General features: G+C 43.4%; 7 non-coding genes across 7 annotated transcripts; all 7 read left to right on the top strand.

The window, feature by feature from the left end:
• The first annotated feature begins 262 nt into the window (after window positions 1-262).
• On the top strand, window positions 263-344 carry trnas-gcu (transfer RNA serine (anticodon GCU)). Its single transcript has one exon. It is a non-coding gene; the product is annotated as a tRNA-Ser (tRNA).
• Window positions 345-1,345: 1,001 nt separating this feature from the next.
• Window positions 1,346-1,427, top strand: trnas-gcu (transfer RNA serine (anticodon GCU)). The gene has a single exon. It is a non-coding gene; the product is annotated as a tRNA-Ser (tRNA).
• A 1,010-nt stretch (window positions 1,428-2,437) lies between these two features.
• On the top strand, window positions 2,438-2,519 carry trnas-gcu (transfer RNA serine (anticodon GCU)). The gene has a single exon. It is a non-coding gene; the product is annotated as a tRNA-Ser (tRNA).
• Window positions 2,520-7,667: 5,148 nt separating this feature from the next.
• trnas-uga (transfer RNA serine (anticodon UGA)) lies at window positions 7,668-7,749 on the top strand. Its single transcript has one exon. It is a non-coding gene; the product is annotated as a tRNA-Ser (tRNA).
• A 302-nt stretch (window positions 7,750-8,051) lies between these two features.
• On the top strand, window positions 8,052-8,133 carry trnas-aga (transfer RNA serine (anticodon AGA)). Its single transcript has one exon. It is a non-coding gene; the product is annotated as a tRNA-Ser (tRNA).
• A 2,297-nt stretch (window positions 8,134-10,430) lies between these two features.
• On the top strand, window positions 10,431-10,512 carry trnas-aga (transfer RNA serine (anticodon AGA)). The gene has a single exon. It is a non-coding gene; the product is annotated as a tRNA-Ser (tRNA).
• Window positions 10,513-10,817: 305 nt separating this feature from the next.
• Window positions 10,818-10,899, top strand: trnal-caa (transfer RNA leucine (anticodon CAA)). Its single transcript has one exon. It is a non-coding gene; the product is annotated as a tRNA-Leu (tRNA).
• Window positions 10,900-22,169: the final 11,270 nt, after the last annotated feature.

Raw genomic sequence — 22,169 nt, 5'->3', positions numbered from 1 at the left:
ATTGTAATAACCCCAACCTTAAATTGGACTTATCCTAAGTGCAATTGCTTTTGTTTCGCCCAATTTTAAATCAAACAACCTCAAACATCCCTACATGGTACCACATTTAGATAATAATGATTCTATTTTTGTGAAAGGAGGATGAATTCATATCCTCTGCACGCAAGGCCATTGTATCTAATGAGTCTCCAATTTTGAGATCAAAATTATACCAGCTGTAGTTTAAGACGGAAATTTTTATGGTCAAACGTACAAGAGAGAGGACGAGGTGTCCGAGAAGTTAAGGCGATGGACTGCTAATCCATTGTGCTTTGCACACATGGGTTCGAATCCCATCCTCGTCGGCTTTGAATGTCAAGTTCCTTTCTGTTAAAATGGCTCATTCCACTTCTTACAAGCAGGCTTTTCCAACAATCGTTTTGTCGCAAAGTTTTTATTTGCCTACACGAAGTTCATTTCGGCGATGGAATCTATCATGAAGAATTTTGAGTGTGACTTCAGGCTAATGTGAAAGAGCTGTCTTTCTTTCAGTTTGCATCCACCTTTGCCAAATCCAGCTGTTAATAATTTCCTCCACAGAGGACAAAGTAAAGACAACTGGAGAATGTGGGCGTCGATCCCGCTACCTCTCACATGCGAAGCGAGCACTCTACCATTTGAGCTAATTCCCCTTTATTTGTTGTATTCTTAGTGCTTCCAAATTAACGAACCTTTCTGACCAAACGATCCATTCCTTGATACATCAAAAGGAATAGATCTCACAACTGAAGCTTGTTGGTTTTTATCAGTGTTTTTCAGAGTGGTTGAATGTATCAAGTAGAGTCTTGCGTTCGATCAGTGAGACATGGAAAATTCGTAGTGTTTCATGGATTTGCAGATTCTTTTTTCTTTCCGATTTTAAACAAATTTGAATTTGCAAATAAGTTGGTTTGTCTTTATAAGATGATCATTAACGCCTCTCAACAGAAGAGCACCTAAAAGATTTCTGAGGAGTGCGGACATCAATCCCGCCACATTTAGCCTGGAAAGCAAGCCTTTTATAATTTGACATAGTTTATCTTTCATATTTGGGTATATACTGAAGAGATTGTAATAACCCCAACCTTAAATTTGACTTATCCTAAGTGCAATTGCTTTTGTTTCGCCCAATTTTAAATCAAACAACCTCAAACATCCCTACATGGTACCACATTTAGATAATGATTCTATTTTTGTGAAAGGAGGATGAATTCATATCCTCTGCACGCAAGGCCATTGTATCTAATGAGGCTCCAATGTTGAGCTCAAAATTATACCAGCTGTAGTTTAAGATGGAATTTTTTATGGTCTAACTTACAAGACAGAGGACGAGGTGGCCGAGCGGTTAAGGCGATGGACTGCTAATCCGTTGTGCTTTGCACGCATGGGTTCGAATCCCATTCTCGTCGGCTTTGCATGTCAAGTTCTGTTCTGGTTTGTTAAAATTTCTCATTCCACTTCTTACAAGCAGGCTTATCAAACAATGGTTTTGTCGCAAAATTTTTATTTGCCTACACGAAGTTCATTTGGGCGATTGAATCTATCATGAAGAATTTCGAGTGTGACTTCAGGCTAATGTGTTAGAGCTGTCTTTCTTTCAGTTTGCATCCACCTTTGCCACATCAAGCTGTTAATCATTTCCTCCACAGAGGACAAAGGAAAGACAACTGGAGAATGCGGGCCTCGATCCCGCTACCTCTCACATGCTACGCGAGCGCTCTACCATTTGAGCTAATTCCCCTTCGATTGATGTATTATTAGCGCTTCCAAATTAACGAACCCTTTCTGACCAAACGATCCATTCCTTGATACATCAAAAGGAATAGATCTCACAACTGAAGCTTGTTGGTTTTTATCAGTGTTTTTCAGAGTGGTTGAATGTATCAAGTAGAGTCTTGCGTTCCATCAGTGAGACATGGAAAATCCGTAGTGTTTCATGGTTATGCCGATTCTTTTTTCTTTCTGATTCTAAACAAATTTGAATTTGCACATTAGTTGGTTTGTCTTTATAAGATGATCAGTAAGGCCTCTCACCAGAAGAGCACCTAAAAGATTTCTGAGGAGTGCGGACATCAATCCCGCCACATTTTGCCTGGAAAGCAAGCCCTTTATAATTTGACATAGTTTGTCTTCCATATTTGGGTATATTCTAAAGAGATTGTGATAACCCCAACCTTAAATTTGACTTATCCTAAGTGCAATTGCTTTTGTTTCGCCCAATTTTAAATCAAACAACCTCAAACATCCCTACATGAAACCACATTTAGATAATAATGATTCTATTTTTGTGAAAGGAGGATAAATTCATATCCTCTGCACGCAAGACCATTGTATCTAATGAGTCTCCAATTTTGAGATCAAAATTATACCAGCTGTCGTTTAAGACGGAATTTTTTATGGTCAAACTTGCAACAGAGAGGACGAGGTGGCCGAGTGGTTAAGGCGATGGACTGCTAATCCATTGTGCTTGGCACGCATGGGTTCGAATCCCATTCTCCTTGGATTTCCATGTCAAGTTCCTTTCTGTTAAAATGGCTCATTCCACTTCTTACAAGCAGGCTTTTCAAACAATGCTTTTGTCGCAAAGTTTTTATTTGCCTACACGAAGTTCATTTCGGCGATGGAATCTATCATGAAGAATTTTGAGTGTGACTTCAGGCTAATGTGAAAGAGCTGTCTTTCTTTCAGTTTGCATCCACCTTTGCCAAATCCAGCTGTTAATCATTTCCTCCACAGAGGACAAAGGAAAGACAACTGGAGAATGCGGGCGTCGATCCCGCTACCTCTCACATGCGAAGCGAGCGCTCTACCATTTGAGCTAATTCCCCTTTATTTGTTGTATTCTTAGCGCTTCCAAATTAACGAACCTTTCTGACCAAACGATCCATTCCTTGATACATCAAAAGGAATAGATCTCACAACTGAAGCTTGTTGGTTTTTATCAGTGTTTTTCAGAGTGGTTGAATGTATCAAGTAGAGTCTTGCGTTCGATCAGTGAGACATGGAAAATTCGTAGCGTTTCATGGATTTGCAGATTCTTTTTTCTTTCCGATTTTAAACAAATTTGAATTTGCAAATAAGTTGGTTTGTCTTTATAAGATGATCATTAAGGCCTCTCACCAGAAGAGCACCTAAAAGATTTCTGAGGAGTGCGGACATCAATCCCGCCACATTTAGCCTGGAAAGCAAGCCTTTTATAATTTGACATAGTTTGTCTTCCATATTTGGGTATATACTGAAGAGATTGTAATAACACCAACCTTAAATTTGACTTATCCTAAGTGCAATTGCTTTTGTTTCGCCCAATTTTAAATCAAACAACCTCGACCATCCCTACATGGTACCACATTTAGATAATAATGATTCTATTTTTGTGAAAGGAGGATAAATTCATATCCTCTGCAGGCAAGGCCATTGTATCTGATGAGGCTCCAATTTTAAGACCAAAATCATACCAGCTGTAGTTTAAGACGGAATTTTTTATGGTCAAACTTGCTAGAGAGAGGACGAGGTGGCCGTACCCTCTGCCAACTGGCCGTCAAACAAGTTCTTAACAAAGTCCTAACACATTCCTAACAGTCCTAACAAATTCCTAACAATCCTACTAAATTCCTAACAAATCCTAACAAGTCCTAACATTTGACGTGTTTCGTCATCACGTAAGTCATGCGCAGTGGTGGTCGATGGGAAAAACAAAAACAAGTTTGCCGCCACCGTCTCCCAACTTTTGACTCCCGTTTAATATAGTTTAACCTGACTCTGTCCGTATCTGTGCGTCGTTCTGTTGGTTTAAAATATCCTTTCAAGCATTATTGTCTTATTTTAACGCTCCTTCCTGGCGTTTTTTTTTTACTATCATTCGGCTAAAATTTTTGTTTTTTGGGATGATGAAGACAGGGAAGCCCGTTGCGTATTGGGCTGGTGTTATGCAGCTGTATGCTTAGGGAAAGTTCAAGTTTTCCACTGGGAAGAGACCTGGAACCAGAAGATGGAGGGCTGTCATTCAGCGGATAGGCGCTTGTCTACTGACTCCTGTCTTCAACCAGAAAGTCCGGACAACCGACATATTTGGAAAAGAAATCCCCTGCAATTGTATGGGGGAAATTTTGGGTAAAAAAAATTTATATAAATATGAACAAATTTATAAATGTATATATAATTAATATAAATATAAAAATGTGATTGAGATATATGTGAGTAAAAATGAATATAAATATGAACGAATTTATAAATGTATATATAATTAATATAAATATAAAAATGTGACACACAAATAAATGTATATATATATATAAATATACATACATTTGTAAATATATTTTCGACATTTTAAAATAAATATGCTTGACTTTGTGTGTGCAGTCTGGCAGTCTGCATTTGTGGATCCATTTTTTGCATTTGTGGATCCATTTTTTGCTCTCGTGTCCATGGCGTAATTTTGACACACTCCTACTGTGCTGCACGATGCACAAACAAATGCATGCCGATTTGAATGTGAAAAGCGGCACAGCCCTCTATTCACGGAGCGTCCACAAGATGGCAGTGTGCAAGGCACAGGGCAATGGCAGTGCCTAGCAGTCCAAGACAGAGGCTTTGGACGATCAATATGGAGTCGACAAGTGGAACAACTGGATGGGTATGACTAGTAGTTTAATCATTTAAAACTTTTCCTAAATCCCTTTGGCTAGGCAGAATGAAAGGTGGTTATCATAAGGTGAGTTCAACTTTTTTATTTATTTACAATAGATGGAAAAAAAAGCTATGTTTCACACTGCAATATGTGACTGTTAAAGTTGTGAGTGTTTCACAGATTTTTACCTTTCTGAATATATAAGACACAAAATCTAATTAGAAATTGTTCTAAAATTGATTGTTCTAAAACACTGGAAAGAATTTAATGTTTTATTACAAAAGTTTTTCAAGCTTTAGCAACAAATTCAATGTTGTTTTTCCACAGTCAGGTGAGCAGGCAGGTTCAACAAGGGTTCAATCCGAAATGTCAGGTGCAGGGACAGCGTCAGCCTTCCAGGCCAACCAGAGCAGCCAAGGTGTACCTAGGGCCCCAGCAGATCCAGCTGCACAGAGCAGTTCAAATGTAAACCCGGCCATGCACAGGAGCTCAAGTGTAGCCGCAGCTGCAGCAGATCCAGCCGCACAGAGCAGTTCAAATGTAAACCCGGCCATGCACAGGAGCTCAAGTGTAGCCGCAGCTGCAGCAGATCCAGCCGCACAGAGCAATTCAAGTGTAGGCAAAGTTCCAGCTGATCCCACAGCACAGAGGAGCTCAAGTTCAGGAAGCTGTCAACCTCAAAGCATCTCAGTCAGTCAAACCCCAGAGCAGATACAGTGTGCATTATGTAGTGAAAACATCAACGTGGAACAATTTAATGAACACTTGTCTGACTTTCATGCAGAACAATGTTGTGAGCAATGTGGGAAAAAGGTCAAGGGTGCAGTTGGGCTGCTTCATCATATTGAAGAAGGTCATGACCCACCACACCAAACATCAGCATCTCAACCACACCAACTACTAGCATTCAAACCACCACAACATGGGAAACCAGCAACACCACCCCAACAACCACCACTTCAGCCACAGCAGTGCCTTCCACCAGTGCAACGCCCGCAGCCAATTCCTCCAGCTGCTTCTTCTCCTGTTGTCCACCTTAGGCCTCCAGAGGTGAATTGGGTGAGTTTTCTTCCCAAGCAGTTTTTGCGGGTCATCAAGCCGGCAGACCAGGAGTGGATTGCACAGTGCCTTTACCACCCCACAGGCCAGTTTAGACAACGGTTCTCCCAAAACTGGTTTCATCCACCCAGTCCACCAAAGGTAGTGACTGCACCTCCGGGTCCCCTGGTCTACTTCAGGCAGCAGATGTTTCTGTGGGCACCTATGCGGATGTGGGGTATTTCACTGAAGTGTCAACAGTGCAACACCAAGATGCACCACTCTGGGATCTACACAAAGGTTAGAGAAGTCGTTGACCTGAATTCAAGGTACTATTTGATTGGAGGAGATTATCCACGATGCAGTAAATGCATGATTCCTGTCTGTCCGTGGAGCACCGAGGTTTTAAGTCAATTAGATCCAGCCAACAGAAACAAGTTTCCAGCTACTCTCACCACACAGCTGGCTCTGGACAAAAGGTGCGTGACTTTGCTGAAACCGCGGACTGTTGGAAATAGCTCCAGTTATGTGCAGCAAGCGTTGGAAGAGCTGCACAGTGAGGAGTGGGCAAAGCGCACCATTGAGTATATGTCTGACTGTGAGCGTCACAAAAAGAAGAGTGTCTTAGCCAGGAGCCATAAAGTTGCCTACCAGAATCCGCCACGGTTTTGCCCTCTTCCTCTTGCACAGTGGTTTCAGACTGTGCATGCCAATGAAATACTGAGTCACTTGTCTGAGATGAAGGGTGTCATCACCTCAACATACGGCAGGATTTTAAAGCTTGACTCTACCAAAAAGGTATAGTAAAACACCTCTAAAATTTTGTCAATTGTAATTATTATTTGCATTCTGATGTTCTTGCTTTTGATTTTCTTTACACCAAACAGATCACCAAAAAGCTTGCTGGTGGCATTTCTGAGACGCCTACGTGGATGACGAACATCACCAACGAACATGGCCAAGCTCTGAACTGTGTGCTGACCACAGGTGAGGGAGCAGGTTTGGAGGAACTGTGCCAAGGGATTGTCCTGCGCTACCAGAATGCTGGAGAACCAGAGCCAAAGATCCTTTATGTTGACAGAGACTGCTGTAGTGCATCAGGTTTGTGATCTTCAGACTTTGTTGCACTTCATTGTAACATTAGTTTACAGTTCAAAGTTTAAAACATTTTAAACTTTAAATTTAAAACCCAATTTAAAAGAAATGCGTTTTTAACAAGGTATTATAATCTGGCAACAGTTATGTTTTATGTCACAACTTTAATACCACCAGCCCTGAGTCATCATGAAAAAGGAATAAAGAAATACTGTAGAATGTATTTGTGTTTTATTTTGCTTATTTTTTGTCTAAGCAGGTGCACCTCCAGCGCTTGAGTGGTTTCGGCCGTGGAAGACTACAGTGAGACTGGACATCTTTCATTACATGAGACGATTCCCAACCGGTCTCACCACAGAGCATCATCCTCTTTATGGCACATTCTGCTCCAAGTTGTCCTCCTGCATTTTCGAATGGGATCAAGATGATGTCAGCCGCCTTAAAGAAGCCAAGAGCTCAGAGCTGAGGAAAAAGTATCCTGGTCATCCTCCCACAGAAGCACAAGTTTTGGCCAACATTAGCTCCAGTGAGCTTGCTAAACATTGCAGAAGAAGAACCAGAAGAGTAGAAGACACCCGGAAACTCATTCAGGGATTATTAAAGTCCATGTGGGAACTGACTGACACCACAGGTTTACGCTTGATCAACCCTGAGAGCATGACTCGTGTGTGGCAAGTGCAGCAGAAGCACCTACCATGCATCCAAGACCCACCTGGTGTTGAACTATATACTAAGCTTGGCTCAACACAAAAGGGAGACAAAGAAGTTTAAACCTTCAGATGTGGCAGGGGGTCGTCTTCAGTTGAAAGCTTTCATCGACATCAGTGCTCCTGAATGATGATGATTTGTAACCGTTGCATGTCAAAGGTGAACAAGCATGTATGTCGTTGTCGTGGCCGAGAGGTTAAGGCGATGGATTTGAAATCCATTGGGGTCTCCCCGCGCAGGTTAGAATCCTGCCGACAACGATAACATTATTGACCCAGGGTTTGCAAAAAGTTGATCTGGAAAGAAGCACAAGTTCCTTTGACCATTTGATGAAATAAAACAAAGGCCAGACGTGTCGTTGATCTCATGAATTATTGCACAGACTGATCTCTGAAGACACAACTCCTTCCTCTGACCCATTTCGAAGACTGACCATTTCTAACAAACAAAAAAAAGCTTTTTCTTGATAGCCATAACTTAGGTCTGTCTTAGGAGTTGAAGTACTTCATGAAAATGATGATTTGTAACCGTTGCATGTCAAAGGTGAACAAGCATGTATGTCGTTGTCGTGGCCGAGAGGTTAAGGCGATGGATTAGAAATCCATTGGGGTCTCCCCGCGCAGGTTAGAGTCTTGCCGACAACGATAACATTATTGACCCAGGGTTGCGAAAAGTTAACCTGGAAAGAAGCACAAGTTCCTTTGACCATTTGATGAAATAAAACAAAGGCCAGACATGTCGTTGATCACATGAATTATTGCATAGATTGATCTCTGAAGACAAAACTCCTTCCTCTGACCCATTTCGAAGACTGACCATTTCTAACAAACAAAAAATAAGCTTTTTCTTGATCGCCATAACTTAGGTCTGTCTTAGGAGTTGAAGTCCTTCAAGAAGATGATGAGTTGTAAGCATTGAATGTTAAGGGTGAACGCACATGTACAGTCATGTGAAAAAATTAGGACACCCCATTAAAGAGTCAGCTCTTTATTAAGAAATGTTCACATATCAATGTCCAAAATTGTTTTTATTTATTTCTCGAAAAGAAAGTTATTTAATTGCAACTAAACAACCAAAATTAACATTGTTTTACTCATGAAACAAAAGTTATGAACAAAAATGCATATTATAATGGAGGAAAAAGTTAGGACACTCTACCCTCTAATAACTAGTGTTGCCCCCTTTGGCTGAAATAATTTCAGTGAGACGCTTCTTGTAGCCACCTACCAATCTCTGACATCGATCTGAAGAAAGAATGCAGAATTCTTTCAGCTGTGAGATGTTTGAGGGGCGTCTTGCATGTACAGCTCGTTTTAAATCACTCCACAGCATCTCAATTGGATTAAGATCTGGACTTTGACTTGGCCATTCCAGGACTCTCCACTTCTTAGTTTTTAGCCAGTCCTTGGTGGATTTACTGGTATGTTTTGGGTCATTGTCATGTTGCAGGGTCCAGTTCCGCTTCAGCTTTCATTTTTTTACAGATGGTTTCACATGTTCCTCAAGCACCCTCTGATACACAGCAGAATTCATGGTGGATTCTATGATGGTGAGCTGGCCAGGTCCCACTGCAGCAAAGCATCCCCAAACCATGACACTTCCACCTCCATGCTTCACAGTTGGTATGAGGTTCTTTTCTTGGAATGCTGTATTTGGTTACGCCAGACATGTCTTGTTTTCTGGTGTCCAAATAATTCAACTTTAGACTCATCTGTCCAAAGAACATTATTCCAGAAGTCCTGGTCTTTGTCTGCATTCTCTCTGGCAAACTTCAGTCTGGCCTTAATGTTTTTCTTAGAGAGCAAAGGTTTCCTCCTTGCACACCTCCCATGAAAATTAAACTTGTGTAGTCTCTTTCTGATAGTTGAGTCATGCACTTTCACATCAACAGTAGCTAAAGCCTGCTGTAGGTTCCGTGATGACATTTTAGGATTTTTCACGACTTCTTTTAACATCTTAAGGTCTGCTCTGGGGTGAACTTGCTTGGACGGCCAGACCTGGGCATGGTCACAGTTGTTTTGAATGTCCTCCACTTGTAAACAATTTTCCGGATGGTGGAATGACTGATGTTAAAATCTTTGGAGATCTTTTTAAATCCCTTTCCAGACTCATAAGCAGCCACAATCTTTTTTCTGAGGGTGTCAGGCAGCTCTTTGGATCTCACCATGGTGCTCACTCTTACTTCAACAGTCAGGGACACACCAAACTAAATTTCTGAGGTTTAAATAGGGTAAGCCTCATTCAACATGCTGGGTAACGATGTTCTGATCATGTGCACCTCATATGATACACCTGTGTGTGATCTTAACTATTTTAAGTGGCCCAATATATAGGGGTGTCCTAATTTATTCCTCACCAGAAATTGCATTCTTTTTGAATTACATTTTACATAAAGTTGTAAAAAGGCGTTTCTTAATTTTTAATTGTTTAGTCTTATTACTTGGATATCTCAGTACTGTTAAATTTAATATTAAATATCCACATGTCCAAATATGTTAAAGAATATACAGGTTTTCATAGGGTGTCCTAATTTTTTCACATGACTGTATATGTGGTTGTTGTGGCCGAGAGGTTAAGGCGATGGATTAGAAATCCATCGCATTGGGGTCTCCCCGCGTAGGTTCGAATCCTGCCGACAACGATAACATTATTGGCTCAGGGTTGCTAAAAGTTAACCTGGAAAGAAGCACAAGTTCCTTGGACCGTTTGATTAAAAAAACAAAGGCCAGACGTGTCGTTGATGACATGAACTTCTGCACAGATTGATCTCTGAAGAGACAGCTCCTTCCTCTGACCCATTTCGAAGATTGACCATTTCTAACAAACAAAAAAAAACTTTTTCTTGATCGCCATAACTTAGGTCTGTCTCAGGAGTTGAAGTACTTCATGAAAATGATGATTTGTAACCGTTGCATGTCAAAGGTGAACAAGCGTGTATGTTGTTGTCGTGGCCGAGAGGTTAAGGCGATGGATTAGAAATCCATTGGGGTCTCCCCGCGCAGGTTCATGTCCTGCCGACAACGATAACATTATTGACCCAGGGTTTGCGAAAAGTTAACCTGGAAAGAAGCACAAGTTCCTTTGACCATTTGATGAAATAAAACAAAGGCCAGACATGTCGATGATCACATGAATTATTGCATAGATTGATCTCTGAAGACAAAACTCCTTCCTCTGACCCATTTCGAAGACTGACCATTTCTAACAAACAAAAAATAAGCTTTTTCTTGATCGCCATAACTTAGGTCTGTCTTAAGAGTTGAAGTCCTTCAAGAAGATGATGAGTTGTAAGCATTGAATGTTAAGGGTGAACGCACATGTATATGTGGTTGTCGTGGCCGAGAGGTTAAGGCAATGGATTCAAAATCCATTGGGGTCTGCCCGAGTAGGTTCAAATCCTGCTGACAACGATAACATTATTGACTCAGGGTTGCTAAAAGTTAACCTGGAAAGAAGCACAAGTTCCTTGGACTGTTTGATTAAAAAAACAAAGGCCAGACGTGTCATTGATCGTATGAATTATTGCACAGATTGATCTCTGAAGACACAACTCCTTCCTCTCACCCATTTTGAAAGATTGACCATTTCTAACAAACAAAGAAAAAGCTTTTTCTTGATCGCCATAACTTAGGTCTTTCTCAGGAGTTGAAGTCCTTCATGAAAATGATGATTTGTAACACTTGCATGTCAAAGGTGAACACACGTGTATGTGGTTGTCGTGGCCGAGAGGTTAAGGCGATGGATTAGAAATCCATTTGGGTCTCCTCTTCAGGCCCCTTCCACTCGCCCAGTGGTTTGAGACTGTCCACTCCAACGACATCTTCAGCCATGTGGATGAGATGAAGGGGGTCATCACATCCACCTATGGGAGAATTCTCAAAATGGATTTGACCAAGAAGGTATGGGTTTCAACAGTAAAAAAGTATATAAAATAGAACATGTATAATTACAGGAAACTGGTTTACTTCTTAGTGCTTGTATTGTGTTTTACAGATCACCAAGAAGCTGGCTGGCGAGATCGGGGACAGTGCTGCTTGGATGACCAACATTGGAAATGAGTTTGGCCAGGTGTTAAACTCTCTGTTGACAACGGTTGAAGGTGCAGGGTTGGAGGATCTGTGCCAGGGCATCGTCACTCGGTACCAGAACGCTGGCCAAGCTGAGCCTGAAGTTATTTACGTCGACCGGGACTGTTGCAACCAGTCAGGTGGGTGAAAATTGCTTGTTCTCTCTCTCTCTCTCTCTCTCTCTCTCTCTCTCTCTCACACACACACTCACTGTTAAAACCATTTGTAGTAAATGTATTTAAATAATACAAATGTCACTTTGGGGAGAAGTGGTACAGGCAATTGGGAGTTTACTTGGTGTAACCACACACAGATGTTGTGGTCTATGTTATTATGAATGGTTGTTTTTCACAGGTGTGTCTTCTGTGACAAAGCTGTTTCACCCGTGGAAGTCTGCAGTGCGGCTGGACAGCTTCCACTTCATGAGGCGCTTTAGCTACGGCCTCACTACAGAGCGCCGGCCTCACTACAGAGCACCACCCTCTCTATGGCCGGCCTCACTACAGAGCACCACCCTCTCTATGGCACCTTTTGTGCCAAGATTTCCTCCTGTGTCTTTGAATGGGACCAAGAGGATGTGCAACGCCTGAAGCAGGCCAAGAGAGGGGAGTGGAGGAACAGCCACAGCGGACACCCCCCAACTGAAGAACAGCTCCTTGCATCCATCAGCCCAGGGGAACTGAAGAGGCACTGCAGGAGGAGGACACGTGGAGTGGAGGAGATGCGGCGCATGATTTCCGGGCTCCTGGAATCAGTGTGGGACCTGACCGACACCACAGGGCTGCGTCTGGTGAACCATGGCAGCATGCCCCACGTCTGGGAGAAGCAGCACCCTGCAGGTGTATTACTGTACACAAAGGTGGGGACACTCAAGAAGGGCGGCAAGGAGTTGGACGTCCTGAGGTGTGGTAGGAGGTCCTCCTCCCTGGAGAGTTTCCACGGGCACCAGTGTGCATTCGTCCCAGGTACAATCACATCTAGGCATACTTACTGTTTTGTATGTCTTTTTTAAATACGACAGAGAATAGGTTGTTCAATTATTCAAAATAACACAATTAACACTGTCGGGTATTCATATGTATTCACTTAGTATTTTGTTTCTTAGGCTGGCGGTGCAATGCTGTGCATATGCAGATGCATATGCTGGAGGGGGTATCGAGGTGGAACATGGGCCGGGCCAAGGAAGCAGTAGACGTGGAGGGGGCTTCAACCCTTAGAAGCTTCGACGTTCGCTTGATGTCCCACCTGAACAACCTCAGCCAGCGCGTCCATGGTTGTGCTCTGGTGCCAGAGTTCACTCCACCCGGGAAACCTAAGAGTAAGAGATCACAACAAACTAAGCAACACTGATTGACCAGAGTATTCCATCCCCTCCTCCTCTCTTCCTTAGGCTACCCCCTACTCAGAGGACATTCATTTCTGCTGTGTGATGATTGTGCTACTCATGTTGGAGATGGATGTGTATGCATGTCCTTTCTTCATCTTTGTGTTTATACTGGTTACAGGCGAGCGCATAGGAGTGGAATATTTATTGGCCCAGACCAACAGAGGTGACCTCCTGGCTCCATCGCAGGTCCCTGAAGTCCCCTCGCAGGTGCCTGAGGAGGAGGAGGAGCCGGATGACACCCAGCACGCCTGACATTGTCGGCCAGTCAGCTGCAATAGGGGCTGGTGATCCTCCGAGTGCTGTGATGGGTGACGCTGAACCCGGACCCCTCATCACAGAGGTCAATAACACTTTCTGTAACACCTTACTCTAAAGCACAATATTTAACTGAAGTAAATGTGGTTACATTTTAATAAGATAAATGAATGTAAAATCAGCATGGCTCACATATTAGAAACAAGAGTGTACATTTATTTGCTTGGTTATTCTTTTTCTCACTTATCACTTTTCAGACCAGTCAATGTGACTCGAGGTGTTGCAGGATGGGAGGCAGTTGATGCCCTAGCATCCTACCTACTAGGCTTGAATCGCACCATCACAGCCTTGTCAGCCAAGGAGGAGGAGGAAATAGTCCACCACCACACAGCTCTCCATGCCATGGACAAGGTACAAAATAGTAATGATTTTGTACACCAGAATTAAACATACATTCCATGGGCTGGATGAAGAATATGGATGTCTCTTTCACCATTTAGCTACACCCAGAAGGGAAGAAAGCACGGGCATCAGGAGGACCGTGGAGAGCACCGAGGAAGCCGAGTGGCTCTGCTCCTGGACAGCAGGCGGCAGAGAGGGGCTTTCTATCATTTTGGTTCAATGCAAATCATTGATTAAGAGACAGCACATGTTATTAAGTGTAAATTACTTTATTGCAATCTCTACTGACATTGTCACTTGGTTCTTTGCTGCTTTACAACCTTGTTCACAGTCCAGATCATATCATACTTCTCTCCAACAAAATATACATGACTCACGGCCAAGCAGCCCACAGGGTCAGTGAGTGTGTCTGCCTCAGACTGGCCAAGGAGTTCGAGCAGTCACGCAACAGGCCCAAGGACATGCACGGAAAACCCTGCCCATGCCTCAGTCGACTGTGAGTGTATACAGCCACATTAGACAGCTGCTGGAGGACAGCAGGGTTGTCCTGGTCCAGACGACGCTGGCTCTGGTGCCGGTGAACAACACCACGGTCTCTGCATGGTATGTGTTATTTCATTTACCTTCCCCATACAGCTAAGACAGTATATAATGTATATAAATGTACATCAATATTTAACCTCAAGAAAAACCAAGAAAACCCTCCACCTGCATGCTTGTTGGAAAATATGTAATACGCTGTATGTAATAACCTTAGGGAGGGATGATAGGCTTACACATATAAAATAATGAATGTTTGTCTTGTAGGCTGCTTAGGAGGGACAAGAGGAAGGACGGGAACATGCTGCTGAAAGGTACTGTTCTCCCTCAACAACTGCACCTGGCCAAGGAGCCTCTCCCTCCAATCAGCACTCTCCCGGCTGCCCCTGTGCAACATGCACACGAACAGATGACCTTTGAGGAGCCAGAAAACCGCGAGGGCGAAGCTTTCCCCCGCCAGCGCATTCAAACAAGCCTGCAGTCATCTCTCCGCCACCTCCACCTCCTCAGTCCCCTCCACAATTTGGGCCAGCTCCGTTCCAGTGAGCTCCCTTTTCATATGCTCCCCTATTTCCCCACTTTCCATCTTCACATGCTCCTCCTTTTTCTCAGGCTCCTCAACCACAAGCTCCTCCAGAGCGCCTTCCAGGTGCCCAGCCAAGGCAACCTGCCTGGAGGCTGAACAAAGCTGCCCAGGAGGATGAGGAGCGAATGGCAAGGGGGGAACAGCCACGGAAGAGGCTGAAAAAGGAGACATACCACTACACCTGCAAAGTGTGTGGCCAGGACAAAAACAAACAGACTGGACACACCCAGCTAAAGGGGCGGTGGTACAGTCCAGAGTCAGGACAGACCCTGGATGACTGGAGGAAGAGTGGAGGCCTATAAGCCGCTTTCGGACAGAGTAGTTATAGGAACGCAGTTATCAGAACTGTCCTACTCGAATTTCGTTCTGATAACTGTCCCTCTGTTTCAGTCTGCATTCGCACATGAGTCGGGACCTGATAGGGACTGATGCGCCGCGCGCAGCCCTCTGCTTCAGTGACGTGTTAGCCGTTAGCCGTTTAGCGCTACATTCAAACACAAAACAAAACGGTAAAAGTAAGGAGAGTAGAAAAACCACCACCAAGAAGCTAATATGGAGAGCGGGGAGGCCACTGTGTTTATGGTCTGCATGATGGTGATATTAATCATGGACAATCACATCAGGCGTCTAATATCGAGGCTGGAAGAGCTCACAGAGAGAGGCAGGAGACGATACTTTTTCATTTCATGAAGGAAGAAAGGAGAGCAGAGCGCTGCAGACAAATGAGACCAGTGTAAGTTTAACTTATTAAACACCCGCCGGTTGTGTGTGTGTCTATGAGGAAACATTTCAGCCGTGATAGCATGACATGGGGCGTAGCTACCGACCACCACACACCTCCGTTAGATTAGTTCTATAGAACTATGAAAAGACCCGACCTCGGAGAAGGAGCTAAATAGTTATAGGAACTAAGGGAGAAAGCCCCGAGTTCCTGTATGTCCGTCTCTCTGTCTGTTGGCGTGGATATATGACAGGGCCAGAGCTGAGGTGCGCAGTGTGGGAGCTGCTGTGTGAGTGTGTGTGAGTGAGTGAGTGAGTGAGTGAGTATGTGTGTGAGGGTGCCAAAAGTTCTGTTCTGTTCGGTTCTGTTTCAGTGAGACAGGAGGGACGGGCATGTACATACTTTAATGCACTCCTGACCTCCTGATCTATATGTATATAGTGTATGTTAAATTAAAGTTAATAATTTTTGCCAAAAACAGCCTTCATGTTTTTATTTAATTTCCTCTTGAATAACAGGACAGTGAGTGTCATCCACTGAATGTGATTGTGAAAACCAAAGCCAGAATCATTTACATTTATTCACAAAACACAACACTCTTTGCTGCTCAATTTGGAATTTGTTTTATTCATTTGTGCTGCACAGATGTAGTCTCTCAAATAATTGAGATTACAATAAAGAAGGAGGGGAAACATGATGTGGGAGTTATTTACATTTACAGTTATAGATTGTTAATACTGTTTTAACTTTAAATGTAGCATATGGCAATTTGAGTTAATTATTTGAATATTGTATCATATTCATTTCATCATATTAAATGCATTCATGTGCGTAACTGCATAATCACAGGGTTATTACTTTGGTGATTTGTATGGAAAAAGAGTTCCTGTGTTAAAAATGACTACGTTACCCAAAATACATTGCGAGACGAGAGAGCAAGCTGAAGCCCCTTTCACACTGCGACCCGCTACCTTAGCGGGTCCAAATTGCACCTTCGACCCGCGTCGAGCAATGTGAACGCTTGGCGTGTCAGGGTGACCCGTGTCGCCTGAACCCGAGTTCAGGGGGCGTTGCCTAGTGGCAGAGCGTCACACGAAACACATAAAATGCTGGGCGTGTACAAGACGTAGGCACAAGCCATGCGTCGGAGGTAGGGTTAAATACACCTTGAGGATTCGTTTTTGCAATTGTATATGCAGTTCATGGAGATGTTATTTTACGGGGTGTGGATGGTTACAACGTGGGATGCCGCCGAAGAACATATGCGGAGAATACAAGAGCACTATAGTCCCCGAAATGTGGCGGTAAATAACGTCCTCTGCTCGGAGGCTGAGGAGCTCGCGGACCTCCTTGTCTCCCCAGTTGGCCATATCAAAAAATGTCTCGAACTTGATGTAGGCTAAAACAGAGTAAAACTTGTCCTCACCTGTCGCTGTTGTTCTGAATCAGGTGTCCATTCTGCCTTTTAAACTCCTCACGCCACGCCCACGTCTGACCCGCGTCAATTGCGTTCACACCAAACTCGGCTCGGCAAAAAGACTAGGGTCCGACGCGGGTCGAAAGGCGAGTCGAGTTGACGCGGCAGCCCAGGTCGGCAGTGTGAACTCAACAGCGGACACGCTAAATTCGCGGATTAAACGCGGGTTATTCCTCAGTGTGAAAGGGGCTTGCAAGTGAAATTGCCACAGCACCGGTTTGTATCCCACAAGAGACATGACAATTAAAGTGATGATAAACCTTGCAACAAGTGCAGAACTGTGTGTAAACAATGTTGAGAAGATAGAAGAGTAGATAAAAAATATATAGTTTTTTTTCCTCCTCTTCTTTCTCTCTCTTTCCCCCCTTTTTTCTTTCCCCTCGCCATGTAGTCCCATTTGCCCCATTTTTGGACAAGAGGTTAAGGCGATGGACTGCTAATCCATTGTGCTTTGCACGCATGGGTTCCAATCCCATTCTCGTCGGCTTTGCATGTCAAGTTGTGTGCTGTGTTAGATTCGGTTCTTTTGATTGGAAGCTCAAGAACGGACCGGAGTAATTCAAGTGAAAATGAAGTCTTTATTGATGGCAACAAGTGAAGTATTTCAGCGCTGGTCTCGGTATGACAGAACTCTCGCAGGAATCCGTCAGACAGAGCCTCGATTTCCGGTTTATCATTTGCATTTATAGCCTCATAGGTTGGACTCAGGTGCGTCACTAGGTTTTAAGGACAGGGGGGGCTAAGCCCCCAGGAGATGCACAGGATGTGAGCGAACGTTTAATTTCACAAACAGCTAACAACATCTTTAGTACAGTACAACAACAAACACAGGAAGTACTGTATGTTTACAGCATTAACAACAACAAAAAGAAAAAACCCACATAGTTACAGTGCCGTATTTAACCAATGCTTCTTATTCATGTATTATACAAAACTATGCAAAAAAAGCACTGTGTTCTCACTAAGTACACCATTTTAAAATAAAATGGCTACAATTGGCAGTTACTTGGTGGGTGGAAGCATCAAAGAATGTCGTCTGTTTTTAAGGGTGGCAAAGGCGTCTATCACTCTATTGTTATTTAGGTGCTGAAGTGCCTCTTTTTCAATCGACATGACTGCAAGACTGTGAAGTATTTTCTGACCCATTGTTTGGCGTAGCCAGGAGTGCAGCCGGCGCAGTACACTAAAGGACCTTTCACACGAGCAGCTGCTTACAGGCACTGTTAAAGCAACTTGGATGGTTGCCTTCAGAGAGGGAAACATGTCTGAATAAAGGAGGTTGTGCACAGTCAACATATCTTTGGATGAACATCCAGCCTCTGTTTTCCGGGCAAGAAAGTTTCTGGCCACCAGAACCTCCTCTGTTTTCAGGTCAATGCTGTAGTGTTTTGCAAGTTCATTCAAGTGTGATTCACTCAAGAAGTTCTCAGATTTCGGACTGCATGCCTGGATGCCTTTTAGTAGACCTGCATCTACACTGCAAAATCTTTGCTCAAGCTCGCCAACCATCCTATCCACACACGGGAAAAGTAACTCTCTTTTCAATGTGTCTGAGCTGTTCAATTCATTGCGTGCACCTGCAGTTGTCTCCAGCACAAAATCACCCATTTTCCTCTGTTTATGCCTTGTCCTGGCACCTTCTTCAGGGATACTGAGTGTGTGGCATAGGGCTTTGGTTCTGTCATAAAGCTCTGTGGCAAATGCATCTGTGCGTTTTCCCTTAAGTGTGTCACACACTGCTTGTTTGCAGATCAAAGCTTCTGCCAGGTCTAAAGTCTCTTTCTGAAGGAGCTTGTGGAGTCCTTCGGTTACAGACAGAAGGGCCTGAAACATCAGTATTCCATAGACTGCTGAGAACTTATAGAGCTTTGCTCTGAGACCAACAGCCATGGGGGATCTAATAGCAGAAAGGCACTCCAAAATGGCAGACATTGTGTCAAGAACTGCACTGATTGACGGCAACTGACAAGCCCAGCGAGTGTTTGAAAGTTGGACAAGCTCAACTGTTCTCAATCCAAGCCTTGTCTGAGCCTCCATGAACTTATGATGAATCACTAGGGAGGTGCTGAAAAAGAGTAAACACACTCCAACAAGCTGAAAAGCTCCACAGCCTCTGGGATGGCCTTGCAAGTATGGCACAACACCAGGTTGAGTTCGTGAGCGTAACAATGCACATAGATAGCTTCAGGGGGGAGCCTTCTAAAATGTGCTTGTACACCTCCAGTGGTCCCACTCATGACAGCTGCACCATCATAAGTTTGTGCTACACACTTAAGCTCTGCAAGACCACTTTTTTGAATCTGCTGCTGCAGCTCCTTTGCAATGGACTGGGCATCAAATTACTTCATCTCCGCGAGCGCTACGAAACGTTCCTTCACTGCCCCATCTGACACATACCTGACGCAAACAGCTAACTGCTCTGATTTGACATCTCTTGCTTCATCTGCCATGATGGCATAGATTTTGGACCTTGTCATTTCAGATACAATGACACTCGTGACTTCCTGGGCACAACAGTCAATCATCTCATTCTGGGAGGTTGCTGAGGTATACTGAGCATTTGATGGGGGGTTATGTTTTTGCAGAAAAGGATCAAATTCCTTCAAAAGCTCCATGCACGCAAGAAAATTCCCTCTGTTTGTGCTGTCTTTTCCTTCATCATGGCCACGAAAAGGGAGTCCCTGTCTCCCTAACATAGAAGTGACTGCAACAATTCGCCTGAGATATTCTCTTCTCTCTTCTATCTCACTCACATTTGCTGATGCTATCATCTGTGCAACATTTCCCTATTTTCTAGTTGCCTGATAGCTCTTCCATGCAACAACACTGTCTTTATGTGTTTGTGCAACCTCATGTTTGCCAAAGATGACTAAAGCTTTCTTCCAGTTCTTGCAACCACTACTGACCAAACTATCATGTTTGATGTTTTTGCCAAACACTTTACATGGGAAGCAGAAAGCTGTATTGTGATTGACTGAATATTCTAACCAGTTGTGCTTTTCAAACCATGCTGCTAGGTGTATTATCCTGGTTTGCATTTCCGGTGCGAGAGAACTACAAACATCTTCTCTTTCCGGGTTCGGTGGCGGAGTAATATCAACGAACATCCAGTCTTCAATACAACATTTACATTTACAAAATGTCAAATAAAACACGACAGAAGCAACATTTCGCAACAAAATTTGATATGGATTACCAGTGCACACCAGTAACCACTCCGGTGAGTTGATGATTTTGAAAACGGACGTTTATGGTGCTTTTACGGACCTTTTAGGACATGCACCATGCTTGCCATTCTGAAGCAGGTTGAGATTAATCAAAATTAGGCAAATACCGGAGACAGCAGTAAAATAAAAAAAAAAGGGGAGGGGGGTTCTAAAACATTGCAGACGACTCATAAATGAGGCTTAATGTTGAAAATACCGCAGTTCTCCTTTAATTACATGGGACTTTCTGTTGTTAGCTGGGGGGCTGGATACGGTGGCCGACACGTGCAAACGCGCTGCAAACGGCGAAACAAATCCAACAGTAAAACGCTGCAAGAGAAAAATGTGGCAATCACAAAAACGACCGGAGCACACGCACTGCAAACATCAAAACACATGCAAGAGAGAAACGCGCTGCAAACATCAAAACACATGCAAGAGAGAAACGCTGCAAACATCAAAACACATATAAGAGAGAAACGCGGTGCAAACATCAAAACACATGCAAGAGAGAAACGCGGTGCAAACATCAAAACACATGCAAGAGAGAGACGCTGCAAACTTCAAAACACATGCAAGAGAGAAACGCGCTGCAAACATCAAAACACATGCAAGAGAGAGACGCTGCAAACATCAAAACACATGCAAGAGAGAAACGCTGCAAACTTCAAAACACAACGGAAGTTCGCCAGGCCACTAGGCGGTCTCGACCTGTGGGATAGGGGATCGACTATGGGAGCTCTACCATATTAATGAAAGAGAAGAAAGTCAAAAGGTACGTTGTCATTTATGTCTTTTTTAAACACTTGGCCGTAATCTTTTACATTATTATAGCGACATAACTCTGCTGCTCTTCTATGGCATAGAAGGGGCGCTGAAGCCCCCCTAAAATAGGCCTAATGACGCCACTGCTGCCACTCTTCTGTCTTTTTCTCCTGTCAGAAAGAAATGTTTCTTCAGCAGCTTTGTCCTCAGAATATCCATCCCATGGTATAAATAGCTGATCTTGTCATTCTTCTGTCGGTAAGAGTTCTGTCATTTCTCTGATCCATAATCTCGGTCGGCAGCAGAGGCGTTAGAGGGAATCCCCTCGGTTTGTGAAACTGGAAACTTCCACTTGACTGGAGGAACTACGGAGGCCTGGAGATGATCCTGCAGGAGCTGGACATCCTCTGAGTGAGGAGTCCCAGCTGCAGCAGAGACCTGGGGTTGTTCTTTTTCCAACAGTTGGTGGGTTCCTCATAACTTTCCTTACTGCCAAAAGTAATGGGACACGTGTAGAAACCCTCGGGCAAATCGTCATCTGCCATGTCACACCACTGAAGTGGAGGAGATGATTTCTTGGTTTGACTCATTTTGCTTGTTGTTTATGAGTACTTCAAATCACATTTTTTTAAGATAGTAAGTAAGCATTGTTTCTAAGCGCTTGTTAAAATGACTATTTAAGATAGTAATTAAGTGTTTTTTAGGCGATGTGAAAACCGTTTGCTGTGACTTTCAAATCTGCTTCAAAAACTGGACGTGTTTCTTCAGATAAACTCCTGACCAACTGTGAAAAAGCAGTGAAAATGTCTGGCCTGTATAAACTTTGTGATGTCAAACAAGATCAGAGATGACATCGATTGTGATGTCACTACAGTGATGACATCACAGCTTGGTGAAGGCTTCTGTTCTGTCTCTTCTGGTCTGTGGTTCCAACCACAGATTCTGGATGGAAGTGAAGTCCGGATTCCAGAATGTTGATTTGTGTTCTCTGTTAATCTCTGGACGACTTCAGCTGATTACTTCCTGTCACTGTCACGTTGGAAGGTCCACTTCTGCCAGTTTTTCAGCAGCCAGTATCATGTTTTCCACCAGCAGTGTTTCCCAAGACAGAATAATGTCAGTTTGTTTAAAATGTTGCCAAAATAAACTATTACAATTACAACAAATGTCATCTCAGGGCACTTCAGTAATAAAGTCCAATTCAGGCCAATTGGAGTTCAATTCATTGTAATTATAATCCAATTAATTCCATTCAGAATGAATCCAATTCATTC

The sequence above is a fragment of the Odontesthes bonariensis genome, chromosome 11 (genome assembly GCF_027942865.1).
Source record: "Odontesthes bonariensis isolate fOdoBon6 chromosome 11, fOdoBon6.hap1, whole genome shotgun sequence".
NCBI lineage: Eukaryota > Metazoa > Chordata > Actinopteri > Atheriniformes > Atherinopsidae > Odontesthes > Odontesthes bonariensis.
This window is presented reverse-complemented; position numbering and strand designations above follow the sequence as displayed.